Here is a 13,713-nt window from a genome sequence, read left to right on the forward strand (position 1 = left end):
GAACGAGATTAATAAAATTTTTTATTATTCTAAGAGATAATATTTTTAATCATTCATTTTAATCATAAATGTATATATATATATATATATATATTTATGATTAAAATGAATGATTAAAAATATTATCTCTTAGAATAATAAAAAAATTTTATTAATCTCGTTCTCTTGAACCAAACTTTCTATTGAGGGAAAAATAATAAATGTAACTTATAGTACCTACCTAATATATATATATATATATATATATATATATAGTATATATATATATTAGTATATATATATAGTATATATATATACTATATATATATATAATTATATATATATATATATATAATTTAAATAATGTCTCTTGGAATAATGCAATATAATATTCATGTTATGTAATATGAAGAATAATGTCATTTTAAATTAATTATAGTACAATTTACTATTTCAGTTGAGATCTGAATATACAATTTTATCTTAAATTTGAGATCCATTTATGTAGTCTCTTCGTTGCTGCTCACACTTTGACGTAAAATCGCACCTGTTATTTCTGCAACTGTTTCTTAGGTATTAGCTTTTTAATTCCTCTGTGGTAGCAGGTATATTAAACACTTTTAAGGAGACTCCACCTAAATATATCCCAAGGTGACAGATAAGAGAATATGTGAGAGCATTGAATGTCACCATCTATCCGAATTACAATTCCTAAAACATTTCGTTTATATTCTGCACTGTGTGAGGTTTCTTGCTGAGACTAGGCTGAATCAATAACTTGAGGAAATGTCTGCAATTGTTGCACATGAAAGGTTTCAGCCAAGATGGGACGATCCTAACAATAAGGGTCTACATATTGTATGATGACATAGCACACCTCGTGGTAGGGTTGTTACTGTGCAATGTGACCGTAGTTTTTCCTGTACCCAATGTGTAACATGTTTTTAACAAATTCACTGAGGTGAAAGAGGGCCTTGCCTGAAATCAACAAGTTGTTTATATAAACTCCTATCCCTCATTTACCTTATGAAGTACTGATTCACAGAATGTTCATATCATGTCATCGGTGGATACAGTTTATGGACAATGTGCAACTTGCATCGGTGGCACTGCTAGTAGTTCTGTACTAAACTTAGTCCAGTACTTGACTACGCAACAGAAAAGGCACCGAGTAAGCAATGTGGTCTTCTGACACCATCTCGAAAAGCTTGGATATTGTCGTTGTAGGGTTTCGCCCCTGACTCGGAGCGTTCACTTTCATTTCCAAAATTAGTTTTTCGAAACTATGTATCCATATTTTAGATGCATTTGGTGTTGAAACACAATCCCAACGTCCTAGATTGAACTGATGGTGGACTTTTCTTTGTGATATCTCCACATTAGCATTGTTCTTGTAAAATTATTTTATCAGATATGAAAGTTGCGCAAATGTATTGCTTCTGACATTGAATTAGAACAAACCAGATTTAACATTTTAAAACTCAATATGTCAAGAATAATCAGATACAGAGTTTTATATGTCATCTAAACATACCAGTTTAACTATTACACACAGATTGTATTAATTTATAAATACTGGTAAATTAGCTTTAATTCAACGATATAGTAATGACAAATATTTCGTCCTATATAGAAAAGTTTAGACATATAAAACCGATCACAATGAAAGAAACTATCCATTCTAAACACAATGGGATGTCTCGAAAACTGTTTATCTAGTTCTATATGTTCTTCAGTTTTGTGGTTGAGGTGTGCCTTTTATTAAGGGACTTCCAGCTCAGTTTACATTACCTGCAGTTTGCGCTTGTCAGGCAGTTATTTCGTGAGTGGCTTTCCTGTTTTGCGTTCAAAATCAAAAGCTTACAACTCACAATGTTACAGTTTAATTTTTTAACTGGTCTGTATACTAAATACAGGCCAATTCAATTTGATATCAGAATAACCGGGTAGATACGATTTTTCGAAACAATAATCAGTCAGCTTTAGATAATGCATGTGCCATAATTTAGGGGTAAGAGAGGAATCCTCATGATGTAGAGTAGTGAAGCAGTTGACCTCTGTGTTCCAGGGTGAGACCAGAGTGAGCTCTTGCAAGATAAACTACCAGGCGGTGTCACAGCGAACTTACAGATAATTTATCTCCCCAAAGTGACACCTTTCCCTGCTGTATTGTCATTGAATGTTACTTTAATAATTGTGTTTTTTTGCAAAAGAAAACACTTTATATTATTAGTGTTAACAGTATATTAACGCAAATAGTATAAGTTATTAAAGTTAAATAGTATAGATATTTATGAGATTATTACAGTTACATAATATTAAAGTTAGATTTTTCATAATGCCTCTCTAACGAAGTCCTATTAGTGAGAATTCTGGAGAGGGCGCGCTCTTTCTTAGCACGTACTACAATAAAATATAATTTAATCAATGTATAAATAGTGTAAAAAACGTAAAGACCTACTTCCTTTTAGCATTATTCAGTTTGTCCTTAAGGACTATTGCCTTGTTCGAAGATCAAAGAAAATAAATGGGGAATTCGGTACAGTAAAAAGGTCCTCAGTATTGATAAAAAGTGCTTCAAACTCACAGACAGATATGAACCTTCTTGATGTCTAACGACAGAAGAGGTGATCCTTAATAATACTTCGCTTCTGAATTATATTCATTAGAACTTTAGGACAGTATTCTATGGTTTGTAGATCTTGTCCCCAAGACAAATTACTCCCACTCCCAGTAAATAAATTAACAACTTATTCAATGCTGTGGTTACCATTTTTCATAATCATTAAACTTACAGATATTAATTTGCAGCATTGATTGAATTGAAGCTCATAAGGTTCATGTACATGTTTGGTTTAATTGCCAACCACGTCCTCTACAGAAATTGTCAAGAGGTTATGAAAAATACGAGATCGTGCGGAATACATTAATATGAACTTTCTAATACCACTATAATGTGGTATAGGTATACAAACAATCTAACTTTAATAATTTAAATTATTATCCAGGCCATATCCAGAATTTAAAAAGATCCTTATTTAGAAGTTGTGTAAACTAAAACTTGTTAGTAAGCGGATCGACGGTACTTAGTAACAGAATGCCCAAACTGTACTGATTGAGTGTTACAAACTTGTTCCCCAATGTGATTACAATAATCCCAAACTTATCATGACCGCTGCTGCTACATAATCGATGATACGTTGATTGCAATCATGTACCATAGCTTCAGGTACCCATAATACCGTGTAATCTAGTCGTTGTAGAGTCTATTGTAAATGAAAATGTTTATATTTTCTCATATGAATCCTTTAAACTGAGTAGTTAATAATTGTTTAAATTTAAAAGATTGTTAAATACTTTAAGTAATATAAATGATTCCAGATTTGTAATTCACAAATCTTATAATATATTCCCCAATTAACTGGGTGTTAATTAATAATTTAAATTAGCAAATATAATAAAATTTCGAATTTTCTAAAATTGAGCACTACTTTTTGAATTTTGGTATTAATTCAGGGCAACAATCTGGCAATGCATTAGCCAGAATCAAACTTTACAAAAATTACCAAATTACAAGTTGTTGCCTACAGTATTAGCAATTAGGAATTGCGGTTGAAGGCCCAGTTAGTGGTCTCTCAAGCACGTAACCCCACACTCACAAGCGCCAAGAATTGGGGCAGCCCAGCACTTGTCGTTTTCCGTAAGGGGTTATTCCGTGACATCCGAAAAAGACTAAACAGTACACTGTGAGAAATTCAGTGAGTAATATACGTTGCTTGGTATTATTTTTCTTGTTATGACGTTCACAACACATATGTAATAATTACTTGAGAATAAGACTACAAATTACAAAATATGGGTTTGATTGCAGAAGTGCACTAGGTAACTAACGAGATCGGAAATACGGCTGGTCGGAATCCCCTACACTTAAGTGTAGGTTTGTACTGGCGTAAACCTATGTGGACCCAGACGCTGTCAATATTTACCAGCACTATACATCATAAAACTTAGAATATACAGTAAGTTCATACTGACGTGAATGAACCTAAAAATATTACTTTACGGAACTAAGCCCATTAAACAACACATGTCGCACGTACCAGGGTAGTTGAAGACTGGAGAAAATCAATGTTTGTACTTCCTTTACCATTGTGGTGCATCGGCTAAAACAAATAGAACAGATAAACGAGGTCGGGACAGACGCCTTCAGTCTTACATTTTGTTATGAAACTCAGTCGTGGTGTGTATACGAAATTGTGTGTACTTAACCTAGTGTTTTAAGTTTTTTTAACAACTGAAGAAGAGGATGGATTTCAATTCTCGAAACGTAGCTTTATTTTTTATAATATATAAAGATAGCAATTATTTGATATCCTATAAATATTTTAAATGAAATAACGCAAATAAAACCTTTAAACAAATAACTGAATTTAGCATTTTCTTACAGTAATTGGAAAAATTATATTGTTGTGGGAAATAGTATGTTTTAAGGTTCACTTATTTTGGTCATATTATAATACAAAGAAATGTAACCGTTTTTCTTGAAACTAGTATTTAATAATATCTACAATGTTCAAAATAGATTACAGTATATTATTGAATATATATAGCGCATGAATTATTTCTGATGGATTAAGCAAGAATGGATTATTATACAGAGTAGAGTTAACATTACAGATTCCAGTCAAGCTATGGGCTGAGAGGATATTGCAGGTCTGAACACGTACGTTATTGTTCGCTGCCTTCTACGTAATGTATCCTACAAGTAAATGTTGTGGTGTTCCAGTTTGTTTCACTTGTGCTGATATCTAGCACCTATTATAATAAATACGATGTAATAAAACCATATTATCATTTTATAATTTATTTTAACTTCAAAGGTATAATAGTTTGCAAACTGCAATAAAATTAATAAAACCATAATAGAAGTTTACTGTTAAGTTGCAGGAATGTAATGTAATACAATTAACAAACAAATAACATTTCTTCTCATGTATATAAACAATGAGATTTAGTTAAAAATCTGTCACATATGTAAAAACATTAAAGTCTATGTTCATTAAATACTATTTATCTTATTCTTAAGTATATTTTACATCAGTAAAAAATAATTATCTTTAAATTTTGTAACAGAAACTTACAGCTTGTGACAAAAATTTAAGAAGTTTTAAAACTGAACGCAAAACCTCTTATAAAAAGTTTATATAACTCATAATAAAACTGAAGGGTGTTTTAAATTTCAGTATTATGTCCAAATGTTGTACAGTTTCTGAGTCATACGAATTTGTGTATGCTTAACTTCATGTTTTAAGGTTTTGGTTTCACCTGAAAAAATAATAGAATCCAATTCTCGAAAGGTAGTATTCTATAAAAAATACCAGAAACCTTATTATTCTTTGAAATTATACATAGTTAGTAAAAACAATGTGAATTTTGTGTTTTATGTAGGAATTGGCATAATCATATTATGATGTCTAAGTTTTTGTTTACGATTCTATTTTTTCATTTACACTATAGATGATTTATTATTTGTAATACATTTCTAAAATATACTAAATATATTACAAATTGTAGTCTAGGTGCCCCCAAAGCGATATCAATGCACATAAATGTAAAATTTGTAATTATTTAATATATTTCTACAATGTACAAAATATATTACAATACAATAAAATAATATTATGAAATTTTGATTCATAAAGTTGTGAGTCATATGATATGAATTGTTTCTGATAAACTAGACACGAATGATAAACTATAGAAAGTATAGTCAGCATTACAGATTCTAGTCAAGTTCTCACTTCTGAGGATATTGCAGGTCTGAACACTGCCTTCTGCGTAATCTATCTTACAAGTACTTGTTGTGGCGTCCCAGTTTGTTGTACTGCCAACTAACTCCAACTGTAGTAAATCTAATAAAACCATATTTTTATTTTATCATTTCATTTAAACTTTTATTCCCTCAAATTTATGAATTTTACTGGTTATTGACGTAATGTCTTGGCGGGAAATATCTATCAGTGCATAAACTTTAAATTATAGTCTAAATACTTTACATTTACTTTGAGAGCCATTTTTCTATCAAAGGGAAGAAAGTAAACAAGGTATACTTTCTTATCAGAATTTGTAAACTTACTTGGTCAACTAGTCAACTAAATCAACAAATAGCCCGGCAAAATGCTACATTCCTCTGCAGGAGTCTGCTACATATAGATTTCCACTTTCACTGTGTGATAAAACCAGTAATCGGCATACTTCACAAAATAATGGAAAAGATTGAACAATGCAGGTGCTCAACGCATTATTAATTGTTCATTAATTACGTTATGCCTAGGTTATGAGCTAATTATAACAAGATAGGAATACACCACAACACGTATCGTGTAACAGGTTTCGTTGAGGTTGCTTACAAAGTTTTATAACTATAAAAAATCCATAGCTCATTTCACTCTCAACATATTTTTCCACATGATAAATTCACACTTTTCATAAAACATATAGCCTTTTTCAAATAGTAAAAGTTACAGTTAGCTACAGACAGTACTACAACGCAAGAGTGTGCTTAAATAAGAACCTGCCACCGACCTTTAGCACTCACTTTACACTTTGTTACTATTCTTGTTGCCATCATGGTTACCCAAAAGATCGATCTATTCGCTAACGCTCAGCAAAATTCTATGGAGTGATATGAACCATCAGAGAATTCGGTGTTCTGTACTCAGTGTCTATATTTAAATTGAGCTTTATGAAAACTTGTAATTCTATACGTCAGTTTGTTTTAGAAAAATTATGCCGACAAGCATACAAACATTCAGACAGAAATGAAACTTTTCAGCCCCTAAAAATGGTAGGCTACCCTGGCGTTCAGGCCAACTATATGGAGTATATATAAATGAGTTGATAAGGTTTCGTAGTGGGGAAACATTAAGGTAAATTAAATAAAGAAGAGAATATACCGAAACCTAAAGATTGACTAAAAATAAAAGTTATTGTGATGTAGTATCAGAGAGGTGAGTGCGGTGTGATAAATTATCTCCAACAGTTTCTTTGCTGCACGGTGAGGTAGTTTGTTTTTGACAGTTCATTTGAGCGTCTTTTAAAACTGGCAATTACTCTAGACTGTAGCTAACGATAGATCGTTACCAATTAAGGAGCAGAAGTTTTCACAGTTTTAAATTTCAGGTTCAGGTATTACGTGGAACGTGACTTTAAGACACTTTGGTATATTATCATCGATTCTAGTTTCTCATGATGTAGATACAGTTTTGCATCCACACCCAGAAAGAGATAAATAACCTGCGAGTCATTCGAAACTTTCACTGACGAAATTCTCTTTGCTGAGTCAAGTGGACGGCGGCAACGTAAAACTCGACTAATTGTGGAGTAATTATCCTGTTCCAACCGCGAAATAAAGTCCCAGATACTTACAAATCGTGCCTCCACCTTATGGAAGGGTGTTTTCATTTTTAAATATATGATTGCTTCAAGAGAATAACGTTACCTTATTTAAACTTCACTGTCTCAAATGTACAACGAAAGCGATAGCAATACATTTATATTAATTACGTAGATTTCTATCGCCACAGAGATCAGAATGCTGAGTACATTTGTGTATCTAGCAAACGCCAGGTAAAGTAAATCCATGACTAGAGTTCTTTGAGGTAACATATAACATTTCTCTAGGAACTGGACCACCAGTGATGTAAAAGCTACTCAAGCAGGTTATAAGTTAGATAAATAATACATTTTATCCATCTATTTATCCATTCATTCATTCATCTATCCATCCACCCACCCATATATCTACCCCACATAATGGAATATGATAAACTTATATAATTAAATATTCTTATAAGTACCCTTCTCGTCATTCCTTTATTATTTTTAATTCTATCTCCTTTTATTTTCATTTATGTTTATGATACTGTGAAATAATACAAAAACTTCAGAATAAAATAAAACATTTTAGTCGCATTGCAAAGTTTTGTTTTTAGTTCCTTCAGTCTAATGACTAATAAGTAAAGTTCGTTTCACATTTCAGTAACCATCAAGAAGTAAAGTGTTTCAAAATATTAAAGATACCGGACTCTGTGAGTTAGTGAGTAGTTTTAAAAACTGAACGGATTTCATTTTACTGGTTCATGAAAGAGTATAGATTACGCGCCAAATTATGCATACGTGGTCAATTTGTTGTGTACTAATTGCATTCATACAATAAGTAACTTATACTGTTAAATTGATGATATTCCTAGAATAATTGATTATATTTCGTTTACTTACTAATGTGGTAGTACAGAAAATAATGGTATTTGTAATGTTTTCAACATAACGTATATTTCCTCTTGTATATTAAATTACAATAGTAGGATAACTTCAAAATACAAATTAACATTATTTATGTTTCAATTTGACGTTGTTAGACCACAACAGAAAGAAAATAAACGCTAGAATCATTCAGCAATAAGCGTAAAATACTAATATTAAATTGTCCAGAACATTGTCTTATACACTGGTAATATTGTTTATACTGTAACTTTGTATAAAGATCAACTTATAATTTTTAATTCATTTATTTAACTGATTGAATTTTGCTATATTGAAGCTGTACAGGGATAAACGTTTAGATGTGCTATAAACGTACAAACTATATTGATAAAAACTATAAAATTGTACTTATAAGTATGAAACTATAAGCACGCCAATAATATTGTTGTATAAACATTATATTTGATTTTAAATAATAAAAAATATTGTATTTTTCTATTATAGTGAAGCCATAAAACACAGTTATCATATTCATTATTAAATTGTAATGTAAGAGTGATAGTAACACGTAACACAATATCCTGTCAGTGACAACTGTGTGTTGGAAGGGAGCCGGCTAGAGGGGAGGGAATGGATGGATTCGGTGGCAACGGCTGTGTACAGAAACTGCGCTAATTGACTGTTACAAACTCTATACACAGTGTTTTAATAATAATATAACACGTGTCATCATGGCCACAATGACCACCAACTCCGCACAGTTACGCGATGATAGGATACGGTAAGCATATAATTAGGTCTACTATTAAATTGAGTATTAAATCAAATAAATAACTGACGATTGTTTACGACACGAAAAGCTTTTATCCGCTTTTAAAAGTTTATTAGACAAGGAAAATGGTCTAATATAGCTAATAATTGTTTCACGAAAGGTTGGCTCAAGTTCAAGATTTGGTAGTAGACATAAAAAAATAGTGTAAACGTTTGTGGTATCTCCGTTTAACAACTGTCTGCCCACATTTGTTTTTTGTTTAAAATCACAAATATTCTGTATTTATTCTTTCTTAATGGTGAAAAAATGTAAGAGTAGATGCAATTTCTAATTTTGTTTTAATTATTTAGTTTAGCATAATTTACAGAGGTTGATCATTAAAATAAAGAAATATCTATATAAGAGGAGATTTAATATTTGCGTATACCCAGTTATTAAAATTCCGTATCTTGGAAAAGTATGTTAATTTTTTAATGCCCTTTGATTAGCTTAGTCTGCACCTATCTGGGAGACGAGTGCCACTGTTCCTATCTAGGGCATATTTAACACTATTGCACTGCTCTGTTGCCTTATAAAACCATCTTATTATTTTACGGGCCTTATAAAACCTCCATTTTGTCTTAATGTCCCCAATTAGGAATAATCATTATCCATAATTGACTGTTATACATACTATTTGGGAAACTTAGTCTTAATGGTCACAATTAGGAACCTGCGTTATCCATAACTGACTGTTATACATACTATTTGGGAAACTTAGTCTTAATGGTCACAATTAGGAACCTGCGTTATCCATAACTGACTGTTATACATACTATTTGGGAAACTTAGTCTTAATGGTCACAATTAGGAACCTGCGTTATCCATAACTGACTGTTATACATACTGTTTGGAAAACTTAGTCTTAATGTCCCCAATTAGGAATAATCATTATCCATAATTGACTGTTATACATACTATTTGGGAAACTTAGTCTTAATGGTCACAATTAGGAACCTGCGTTATCCATAACTGACTGTTATACATACTGTTTGGAAAACTTAGTCTTAATGTCCCCAATTAGGAATAATCATTATCCATAATTGACTGTTATACATACTATTTGGGAAACTTAGTCTTAATGGTCACAATTAGGAACCTGCGTTATCCATAACTGACTGTTATACATACTGTTTGGAAAACTTAGTCTTAATGTCCCCAATTAGGAATAATCATTATCCATAATTGACTGTTATACATACTATTTGGGAAACTTAGTCTTAATGGTCACAATTAGGAACCTGCGTTATCCATAACTGACTGTTATACATACTGTTTGGAAAACTCCTCCTACTATTAATTGTAACGTCGATAACAATTTATTTGGTTAGCAAAACTATTTCACAAATTTTTATTTATTCCAATGCCATACATATTTCCATTTTTATTTATGTATTGTATACCCATATGTGTAAACGTTATTTTTATGAGAGTAATTCCTTTCAAAGACTAAACGTCTTTTCTTATTTCAGTTAATACAGTGATTAAAAGATTAGTTGCTTGTTTTCATATTGATAGCAATTTAATCCTTCAAAACATTGATTTAATTTCTTTTTAAGAACATCAGAATTATTAATTCTTAATAATGAAAAGTATAAAATGAGTTTTAAAGATTTTCCAACTAATAAAAGCTGATGTAGAACTGGAACTCAGGTTACGGCTATAACAAGCTTTCCTCACTTTTATATTTCAAACTTTGTGAAATAAGCTTCCTTCTAATGAAAAGTTTACGGGCATAAAGGATTACAATTACCTTTGTTTACAGCCATCTGTGGATGATCTAAAAGTAATGTATAGTCGAGACTGAACAGATTAAAAAAACATTATATTATGCATAGATATTATAATTATTTTATTATCTGCTTAGATATAAATTTCAATTAAAATTGCTTTTAAAAATAAGAACTTTCATAAGTGGAAACAAAATAATTAAAGTTAAGGATAAGTTAAACTGACATTTTCTATTACTATAATAAAGCGTGGTGACCCTGACATAATTAGGGTATAGTATCACAGAATCTCAATAATTGGTTGTTCTCTTAATGTGAAGTAATTAAAACGGTTGGTCTTTGTGTTTTATGGCGAGGCTGGTGTGAGCTAACAGAAGATTAACTGCTCCGTTGTGCCACAGCGAACTTACAGATAATTTATCTCTCCTCACCTTTCTCTGCTGTATTGTCATGAAATGTTACTTTAATTATATGTTCTTTGCAAAACACAACAAAAACCTCAATGTTCCGCTTATGTAATTAACAGACAAAAATCAGATATTTTGCAGATTTCATATTTACGTGTGTTCTTTAAAAAGGAGGATGTAAAAATGTATGTACGAAATTTACTGTTTACTTAGGTGAAGTTTCTCTTCTGTTCGTTTGTCTAGGTAGAAGAGTTGTTACGTTGTATTCAATTAAATAATTCTTAGAACTTGCTAATTTTCAGGACTTTTGTTTGGAATCGAGTTGGAGATAGAGTTGGACAGGAAGTTGGCTTAAATATTACGATGACTGTAGAATTTATTTGGTCAATGGTAGTAGTTTAGATAAGGTTTTCCGGTTAGGTGTTATTGTGTTTTCATACGTATTTAGACATAGCTCTATGAGGCACATTCAAGGCCATTAAAAGATTTATTATTCCGCCAGAAAATGACCAACTTTACATTTTATAAATGTTATAATACGGTGAAATCAAAATATTAATGTAATATAAACCGTTTTAAACTTAAATTTAGCAAGTTATACCTAATGGGGTATGAATTACTTCTGTAATCTTAGTGCATCATCTGAAACAATGAAAACAGGAAAGTAATGGTCGTAAGGGGAGGGGGTAAGGGCAGACCTTCGGACTTACGTTTTTTTTCTAGATTTTAAAGTCATTGAGTGTATAAGAATATCTTAAATGTTCATACCTTATGTCTAAAGGTTTTGTTTAACAACTGAAGAAGAGGATGGATTTCATTCCTCGAAACAGCGATCGTTTTTTAACACAAATATAGCTAATGACCCTATCCTATTAATGTGTTAAACTATGTGATGTCAATAAAGATTAAACAAGTAACTTTAATTAAAATGTTATTACAGCAAATAGAATTATGAATTTAAATTAATACTTTTAGAGGTTTTATTTCTTTCAGTCACGTTTTAGGTGAACTAAAAAGCTAAACTATAATATAAAAAATGACATTATTTCTTAAATTATTATTTAATAAATGTCTGCAATGTACAAAATAGATTACGGTATAGTAAAATCCTGTCATAGGAATTATTTTTGATAGATTAAACAAGTATTATTATATAGACTAGAGTTAACATTACAGATTCCAGTCAAGTAATGGGCTGAGAGGATATTGCAGGTCTGAACACGTACGTTATTGTTCGCTACCTTCTACGTAATCTATCCTACAAGTAAATGTAGTTGCGTTCCAGTTTGTTGTACTGATAACTAACTCCAACTGTAGCAGATCTATTGAAACGATATTTTCGTATTTTTATTTAATTTAACTTACATAGTTTAATGGATTACAAACTCCAGTTAATTTAATAAAACTATAACATATGAAGGCTAACGGAAAGAACATGCTAATCAATTTTACTCATTTGATTTTTTTTGGCTTATATGTTGGTACTCCTATCCTGTTGCGGCAATATGTAGCATGGCCTAGATTGGGAAATAATCAAGCTCAAGTCCCTGATAAAAACAAGAAAAAAAACAATTAAAAAAAAACACCAAAGGAAAGATAATCTCATTCCATCCAGTATTGGAAAGAACAGGCTCAGTCCATAGTCTTGTGTCCCTGCCACTACGCGCGCGCACCACCTACTTCTTTACACTTGAATAACTGAATTAATGGTGAAATAATGGTGTTTTTATAGAGTGGTGGATTTCAATGCTTAGTGAGTTTAGTATCTAATTATCATTAATATTTACGTGCTATTTTATTATAACTATGGGAGAGGAGGACATTCCCTCTGATGGTTTCTCCAATGAAGCTTGAAACTTCGAAGAAAATGAAAAGGTATGGTGAGTGATGTTCAAGAGGTAATAAAAGAAAACTAACCTATCTTCACATACTATTGGGTGAAGATTGCCAATGTACCTTGAAGTGCTTTGAGAAAGTCCAGAGGCGACAAGAAATATTTTTTTAAAGGAATTTAACTTACTAAAACTCTGTTGACATCAAAATAGTTATACATGTGTGGCCTAATTTCAGTCTTGCCCATTCAACGTAGACCGGCCTAGAAATGCAGAAAAGGCCGACCAAAACAATGCCTCCTACAAATATAGAGTAAGGGTGAATATTAATGGAAACTGTTGAGATACTGGTAATTTTGTCGCAAAGCTTTCATTGCTTTTCATGGCATAACTAAAGGCAAAGATTGAGTATTTTAGTTTGTCCTAGTTTGAGTCAAGTGGTCAATCCCATTAGATAAAACGGGGTAAACACGATAATATGGCCTTGGAGCTTTCAGACCTTAAACTAGAAATTCCATCAAGGCCCACATTGCATCTTTTCCCAGACGAGGCAAAGTCACTATGGATTAAATGACGCAAAGAACTTATCTTTCTGAGAGCTGAATACAACAAAGATGTATAATTTATTTAAAGAAGCATACCCATCAGTTTTAAAGTTTTCTTACCAGTGTTACAGAGAAATCTTTCAA

The sequence above is a fragment of the Homalodisca vitripennis genome, chromosome 3, assembly GCF_021130785.1.
Source record: "Homalodisca vitripennis isolate AUS2020 chromosome 3, UT_GWSS_2.1, whole genome shotgun sequence".
NCBI classification, from domain to species: domain Eukaryota; kingdom Metazoa; phylum Arthropoda; class Insecta; order Hemiptera; family Cicadellidae; genus Homalodisca; species Homalodisca vitripennis.